We start from the raw sequence: 7,710 nt of genomic DNA, 5'->3' as shown, positions 1-7,710 counted from the left end.
CTCCTTGGTTTCATTGTCAGCAAACGAGGAATTGAAGTAGATCCAGACAAAGTCAAGGCAATTCAAGAAATGCCTTCACCCAGAACCGAGAAACAAGTTAGAGGATTTCTTGGACGTCTGAATTACATCTCGAGATTCATATATCTCATGACTGCAACTTGTGCTCCTATTTTCAAACTTCTACGGAAAAATCAAAGTTGCGTCTGGACAGACGATTGTCAGAAAGCGTTCGACAGCATTAAGGAATATCTGCTCGAACCACCCATCTTGTCTCCTCCAGTGGAAGGAAGACCTTTGATAATGTACTTAACCGTCTTAGAAGACTCCATGGGTTGTGTCCTTGGACAGCAAGACGAGACAAAAAGAAAAGAGCATGCCATTTACTACCTGAGCAAGAAATTCACTGACTGTGAATCCCGCTACTCCATGCTCGAGAAGACGTGTTGTGCTTTGGCCTGGGCCGCCAAGCGTCTCCGCCAGTACATGATTCGACATACTACTTGTTTGATCTCTCATATGGATCCAATCAAGTACATATTTGAGAAGCCTGCCTTAACCGGGAGAATTGCCCGTTGGCAGATGTTGTTATCAGAATACGACATTGAGTATCACGCACAGAAAGCCGTGAAAGGAAGCATTCTAGCTGAGCACCTGGCTCACCATCCACTCAATGGTCATGAATCAACCAGTTTCGACTTTCCGGACGAGGACGTCATGTACCTCAAGATGAAAGATTACGACGAGCCGCTACCAGACGAAGGACCTGAGATAGGATCCCAGTGGGGCTTGATCTTTGACGGAGCTGTCAATGCTTATGGACGAGGAATTGGGGCAATCATTGTTACACCTCAGGGTACCCATATTCCATTTACTGCCAGATTAACTTTCAAATGCACAAACAAAGAGGCCGAATATGAAGCTTGCATCATGGGTCTCGAAGAAGCCATGGATCTAAGAATCAAACAATTGGATGTATATGGAGATTCTGCTTTGGTCATCAATCAAATCAAAGGAGAATGGGAAACACGCCAACCAGGGCTAATTCCTTACAAAGACTACGCGAGAAGATTATTACCATTCTTCGACAGGGTAGATTTTCATCACATTCCTCGTGAAGAAAATAATTTGGCTGATGCACTAGCCACACTCTCTTCCATGATTAGGATAAATCATTGGAATGACATTCCTCGGATCGATGTTATGCGCCTGGATAGGCCCGCTCATGTTTTCACAATAGAAGCAATCATCGACAACAAACCGTGGTATCACGACATCAAGAACTTTCTTCAAAAGCAAGAGTACCCTCTTGGGACGTCGAAGAAAGATAGAAAAACTTTGAGAAAGTTAGCTTGTAGATTCTTCCTGAATGAAGATGTTCTGTACAAGAGAAACTTCGACATGGTTCTGCTCAGATGCGTTGACAGAAAAGAAGCAGAAATACTCATGAAAGAAATACATGAAGGTTCCTTTGGTACTCACACCAATGGACATACCATGACAAGGAAAATACTGAGAGCAGGATATTATTGGCTGACAATGGAGTCAGATTGCTACCAGTACGCAAAGAGGTGTCACAAATGCCAGATCTACGCCGATAGAATTCATGTGCCACCATCTCTTCTCAACATACTCTCTTCCCCTTGGCCTTTCTCCATGTGGGGAATCGACATGATTGGAATGATCGAACCAAAAGCGTCCAACGGACATCGCTTCATCTTGGTAGCCATAGACTATTTCACCAAATGGGTTGAAGCAGCTTCATATGCAAACGTTACAAGACAAGTTGTCGTCAGGTTTATCAAGAATCACATCATCTGTCGCTACGGCATTCCTAGCAAGATAATCACTGACAATGGGTCAAATTTGAATAACAAAATGATGAAGGAACTTTGTGAAGAATTCAAGATTGAACATCACAACTCATCTCCTTACAGACCAAAGATGAATGGAGCTGTAGAAGCAGCTAACAAAAACATCAAGAAAATCATTCAGAAGATGGTCATCACTTACAAAGATTGGCATGAAATGCTCCCGTATGCTCTTCATGGTTACCGTACATCAGTACGTACTTCGACTGGAGCAACTCCTTTCTCCCTTGTATATGGCATGGAGGCAGTCCTACCTATAGAGGTTGAGATTCCATCAATGAGAGTCTTGATGGAGGCAAAATTAACAGAAGCCGAGTGGTGTCAAAGCAGATTCGATGAATTGAACTTAATCGAAGAAAAGCGCATGACAGCTTTATGCCACGGACAGCTATATCAACAAAGAATGAAGAAAGCTTTCGACAAAAAGGTTCGACCTCGCACAATCAAAGAAGGCGACCTTGTACTCAAAAAGATTCAATCTTTTCTCACAGACTCGAGAGGGAAATGGACTCCCAATTATGACGGCCCCTACGTGGTCAAGAGAGCTTTCTCAGGAGGAGCCTTAATACTCACGACTATGGATGGAGAAGAATTCACCCGTCCTGTGAACGTCGACGCAGTCAAGAAATACTTCGCCTAAATAAACAAAAAGAACAGCTCGCTAAGTTGAAAACTCGCAAAGAGCGACTTAGGCAAAAAAGAGCGTCTCGGTGAATCGAAAACCCGAAAGGGCGATTCAGGCAAAAGTTAGAGACATAAAAAAAAAATAATAAATAATCAATCCCGGTAAACTTAAAACCCGAAAGGGGTAGTTTACGCAAAAGTTAGGGATATATGGCAAGTAACTGTGTTCAGGACAAACTTGATCATTCAAAATCCATAGCGGAGTGTTCATCAGCAGTAGGTCATCTTCTACGAAGCACGAATACAGCGCAACTCGGAGTGGAAGGGAGAGATAACGGTCGTCACGTTTCATCGTAGCCCTTTTCCCGAAAATTACCAATTTCCAACTTTGTAAATACTCCATGGAATCAAGCATTTGGCTGATTACCATTCCATATATAATAATTTGAGCCTTGTGCTTTTCCTTTGCAATCTAGTCTTATTCAGTTTCTTGAAATGCATTTTAAGTTTAAACAGTCATTTTCTTGGAACGAATGTTTTCATAAAATAAAAATGGATTTACTTGCAAAAATAAAGGTGAAATTTCTTTCTGAGGTTTACGAACAATAGGAAGAATGCAAACAGTTGCTCCGAGAACGGTTGAGACTCCGGGAACCAATATTTCCCCATGAGGTCGCTTTGCGAACATCTCCCGATGACGGATCTTTACTTCAATTCATATTACTTACTTCGGACAGCGGACAACTGATAACCCGATATTCCCAAGAGAGTTCGAACTCCAAGAAGAGGACATCTTCTGATCAACAAGAATTCAAGTCGTATCATTAGGATTTTACATCCGCGACAATTCTATTCACATTCACTTTTCATTTTATCATTGTCATAATATTCATGCATACACATCATAACTGCATAGTCAAGTCAGGCTTTGATCCTGTGAGTGCCTAAGTCACTAAGGCATGAACTCAAGTTTCCCCTGCAAGTTCCGGAGAAACTTTTTCCTTCGAAACAACAGTTCATACACAAGGATTTCCCCAAGCAAGTCAGCAGATGGTAGTCTCCCTCAAGGAGATAGTTTGTTCACTTTTGGAATTCCTTTGCCGAGATTCTCCTGCAAAGCAACATTCAACAGTCTTTTTCAGATAAGATAGTCTGCTTCGCATTTTGGAATTCCCCAGAGGTTTGGTATTTCCCCAGCAGGGTTAAGTGATGCCACTTCTTGTCAGAAAATAATTCAGAATCTCCCAGCAGATCGACAAATGATTCCCCAACAGAGTCAGTGAATGGTAGTCTTCATCCAGGAAGATAGTTCACGATTCCCAGCAGAGTCAGTGAATGGTAGTCTTCATCCAGAAGATAGTTCATGATCCCCAACAAAGTCAGCAAATGGCAGTCTCTTTCAGCAGAAGACAGTTTGCTCACTTTCTATCATAACAGAGTCAGCAAATGGCAGTCTCTTTCAGCAGAAGACAGTTTGCTCACTTTCTATCATAACAAAGTCAGCAAATGACAGTCTCTTTCAGCAGAAGACAGTTTGCTCACTTTCTATCATAACAGAGTCAGCAAATGGCAGTCTCTTTCAGCAGAAGACAGTTTGCTCACTTTCTATCATAACAAAGTCAGAAAATGGCAGTCTCTTTCAGCAGAAGACAGTTTGCTCACTTTCTATCATAACAAAGTCAGCAAATAGCAGTCTCTTTCATCAGAAGACAGTTTGCTCACTTCTTATCATAACAAAGTCGACAAATGGCAGTCTTTTCCCAAGAAAAGACAGTTTGTCTGTTAAATACTCAAGAGGTTGACAAATGGCAGTCTCTTTCATCAGAAGACAGTTTGCTCACTTCTTATCATAACAAAGTCGACAAATGGCAGTCTTTTCCCAAGAAAAGACAGTTTGTCTGTTAAATACTCAAGAGGTCGACAAATGGCAGTTTCTTCAAACAGTTTGTCTGTTCATGGGATGTTTAACTCCCCACAGAATCAATGAATGGCAGTTTTCCTCTTAAGAAAACAGTTTGTTGATTCCCCAGGCATCAGTTGACGAATGGCAGTTTTCACCCCGAAAACAGTTCGTCCGCCTTCAAACAAAGTCATTAGCCCCTCAAAAGATCAGGAGGCCATATGACATTCTTTCAAAGACGTCAAGTCAAAAGGGAAGATGGTGAAGTTTCTTTACAGCCGTCAAATGGCATCTTATCTCCAAGCGCTGATAAGAAGTTTGACGAGGAAACAAACCTTTGAAGTTTCTCTACAGCCGTCAAATGGCATCTTATCTCCAAGCACTGATAAGAAGTTTGACGAGGAAACAAACCTTTGAAGTTTCTTTACTACCGTCAAATGGCATCTTATCTCCAAGCGCTGATAAGAAGTTTGACGAGGAAACAAACCTTTGAAGTTTCTCTACAGCCGTCAAATGGCATCTTATCTCCAAGCACTGATAAGAAGTTTGACGAGGAAACAAACCTTTGAAGTTTCTTTACTACCGTCAAATGGCATCTTATCTCCAAGCGCTGATAAGAAGTTTGACGAGGAAACAAACCTTTGAAGTTTCTCTACAGCCGTCAAATGGCATCTTATCTCCAAGCACTGATAAGAAGTTTGACGAGGAAACAAACCTTTGGAAATTTTCTCTTTATCTGAGATATTGTCCAAACACAACTGAGACCAGTTTCGAGATATGGACATCCGAAACAAGGGGGAGGTTGTTTACCTTTTTCTAAGTATCAACACTTAGTTAAAGAAGATGGATTGCGCATCATACATTGCCATCCATTCACCAGAATCCACATCAAGTATTTCTGCAGGAGTTTGTCTCCTCATCCCCCGCCAAGGGCGACAACGGGATCAAGTCATGCAAAGATTTTATCATCTCAGGAGCGCCCAAAATTCGGGCATTCTTTGATATTTAAGTCTCTTTTACGCAGGAGAGATCGAGATCTCAATCTCTCTCCCTCCAGATAAAAGAAACTTAAATAGGGGCATCTGTCATACCCTAATTTTTGACCCCCCTGAGATGACATATCTTCAGGATTTTTCATCAGGTCAAGACAAGTACCCAGAGCAGTCATTTCTCCATCTAGTACCTAATCAAGGATGCTCAAAGACAAGAAAGCTCAGGCAAAGGATCAATCAATACAAAGATTAGTCTCTAATACAATCATGGAGCTCAAAAACTTCACTTTTCTCATCTATGATTGATTAGACATCCAGTCATATGAGTACAGGTATACTCAAGTCACCAGACTAGGGTTTTGAGCCTATCAAGGACTAAAATCAGGGATCACATTTGGGAAACCCTAAGAAACCTCAGAGGGTCATTCAAAGACATCAATCATCTTCAAATAACTCATATTACAAGGTCTACTGGACATCACACTTCAATTCAAAGTCTACAGTCATTACTTTCACATGGTCGACAAATTAGGGTTTTGACCTAATTCACCAAGATAGTTGACTTCTGATCAGGGCATGAATCCAAAACTCAAGACATGATTCAAGGATCTCTACTACCTCCATATAATCCATTTATATCATCCATTTGGGGAGAAGATCTTATTTCTACACAAAAGCCCAAAAATTCACTTTGTCAGGAAAAAGTCAACTGTGAAGGATCATCATTGACTTTTAAGGTTTTTGGTCAAAAAATGACTTTCAAAGATCAATATCATCAATATATGGATGTCAAAGTCATTTGGCCAAAGAAATTCAAAGAAATTCATCAAGGAGCGAAAAGTCGGGAATTAGGGTTTTTGAAGGCATGGTGAGATCTCAAAATTTCACCTACACAACTCAAAAAACTTCCAACATGAAAGTTGTAGATCTTGCCAAATAAAACAACATCTTACAAGGGAACTTTTTTCAAAAGATCAACCATTTATGAAGTTTTGGAGATTTTGAAGTTTAGGTCATAAACACTTAGAAATTTTTCTAAGTGTTTTAACCTAGTTTTCTTCCAACTTTGGGCTCATTTTTCACAAATTTCCCAAAGGATTCTGAAGAAGACATAAACTAATGATTTGAAGTAGATGTTTAGGGCTTTCCAAATTGTGTTCAACCTTCTCCAAATTCAATTTGAGCTAGGAGTTATGCTTGTTCAAAGTTGGCCTCATGAAGTAAAATTATAGGTCATGGACACTTTTGGACTTTGCAAATTTTGTGCAAATAACCTCTCTTATGGATGCTACACGACCCATAACACATCTGAAACCATGCCATGCATTCATTTTCACCATGCCATAAGGATTGAAGAAGATTCTAAAAAACAAGAACATGTGATTATGTAATGATTACATTTGTGAATTTATGGCAAATTGATGAATCACCCAAGGAATCTTTTCACCAACCAATTAGAGCTCATTTCTGGCTCAGAATTGTCCCCTAAGATCAAGCAAAATCGAGGGCTAGGGGATTGATCAAATGGAATCAAAATTCTCATCATTGCATAAGAGATATTTGCAAAATTCCTTCATGGCTAAGAAAGCAAATCAACTTCACTAAGGAAGCTCACTCCTCTGCAGCTATACTGATCCATTTGCCTATAAATACAGATGCATTCCTCATTCAAAAACACACCAAAGCAACCATATTACTTGCTTTCTCTTTCTCTCCTCTTGTTCATTGTTTTTCAAAGTTCTTTGGCAAGAAGAATCGATTTCTTCAAACCAAAGCTTATCTTTGGGAAGTGAGCATTCTAACATCTCAAGGGAGGTCATTTGAGGTGATCCAAGCACCTGGATCACTTCTGTAGGTGGAGGAACACCATTGTTGCTCTCACTTTGGAGCACTTGCAGTTGGAGGTCCATGGAGTGATTCAGAAGGTTTCAAGGCAAGCCAATCATCCAGACACACTCCTCAGGTCATAGTGAAGCTAACCAGATGGCTGCAGCTCATCTGTAACTCAGGATTCAACAACCTCCATGTCCACTTGAAGCTCAAATCGAGGGAGGTCCATAGAACAATTCAGAAGAATTCAGGCTACAATAAGCATCCAGTTAGCATCATTGAGTCTCAGGGAAGCTATTGAGATCATTCATTCAAGCCCAGGTGCTCTCAATCATCCTCACGACCTCCATTTTCAGAGGTAAGTTTCTGAACTTCACCTCTCTAATTTAAGTACTCTTTGTGAAATAGCTCGATTCTATCTTGTTCAGCATCATCAGAGGATTAAAAACCCTCTATCATCATCCATTTATCTTTCAGTATAGTCATTTAATTTGAT

This window comes from Vicia villosa, linkage group LG3, assembly GCF_029867415.1.
Source record: "Vicia villosa cultivar HV-30 ecotype Madison, WI linkage group LG3, Vvil1.0, whole genome shotgun sequence".
Taxonomy (NCBI): domain Eukaryota; kingdom Viridiplantae; phylum Streptophyta; class Magnoliopsida; order Fabales; family Fabaceae; genus Vicia; species Vicia villosa.
The sequence above is the reverse complement of the archived record's forward strand: the minus strand, read 5'-3'. Positions refer to the sequence as shown.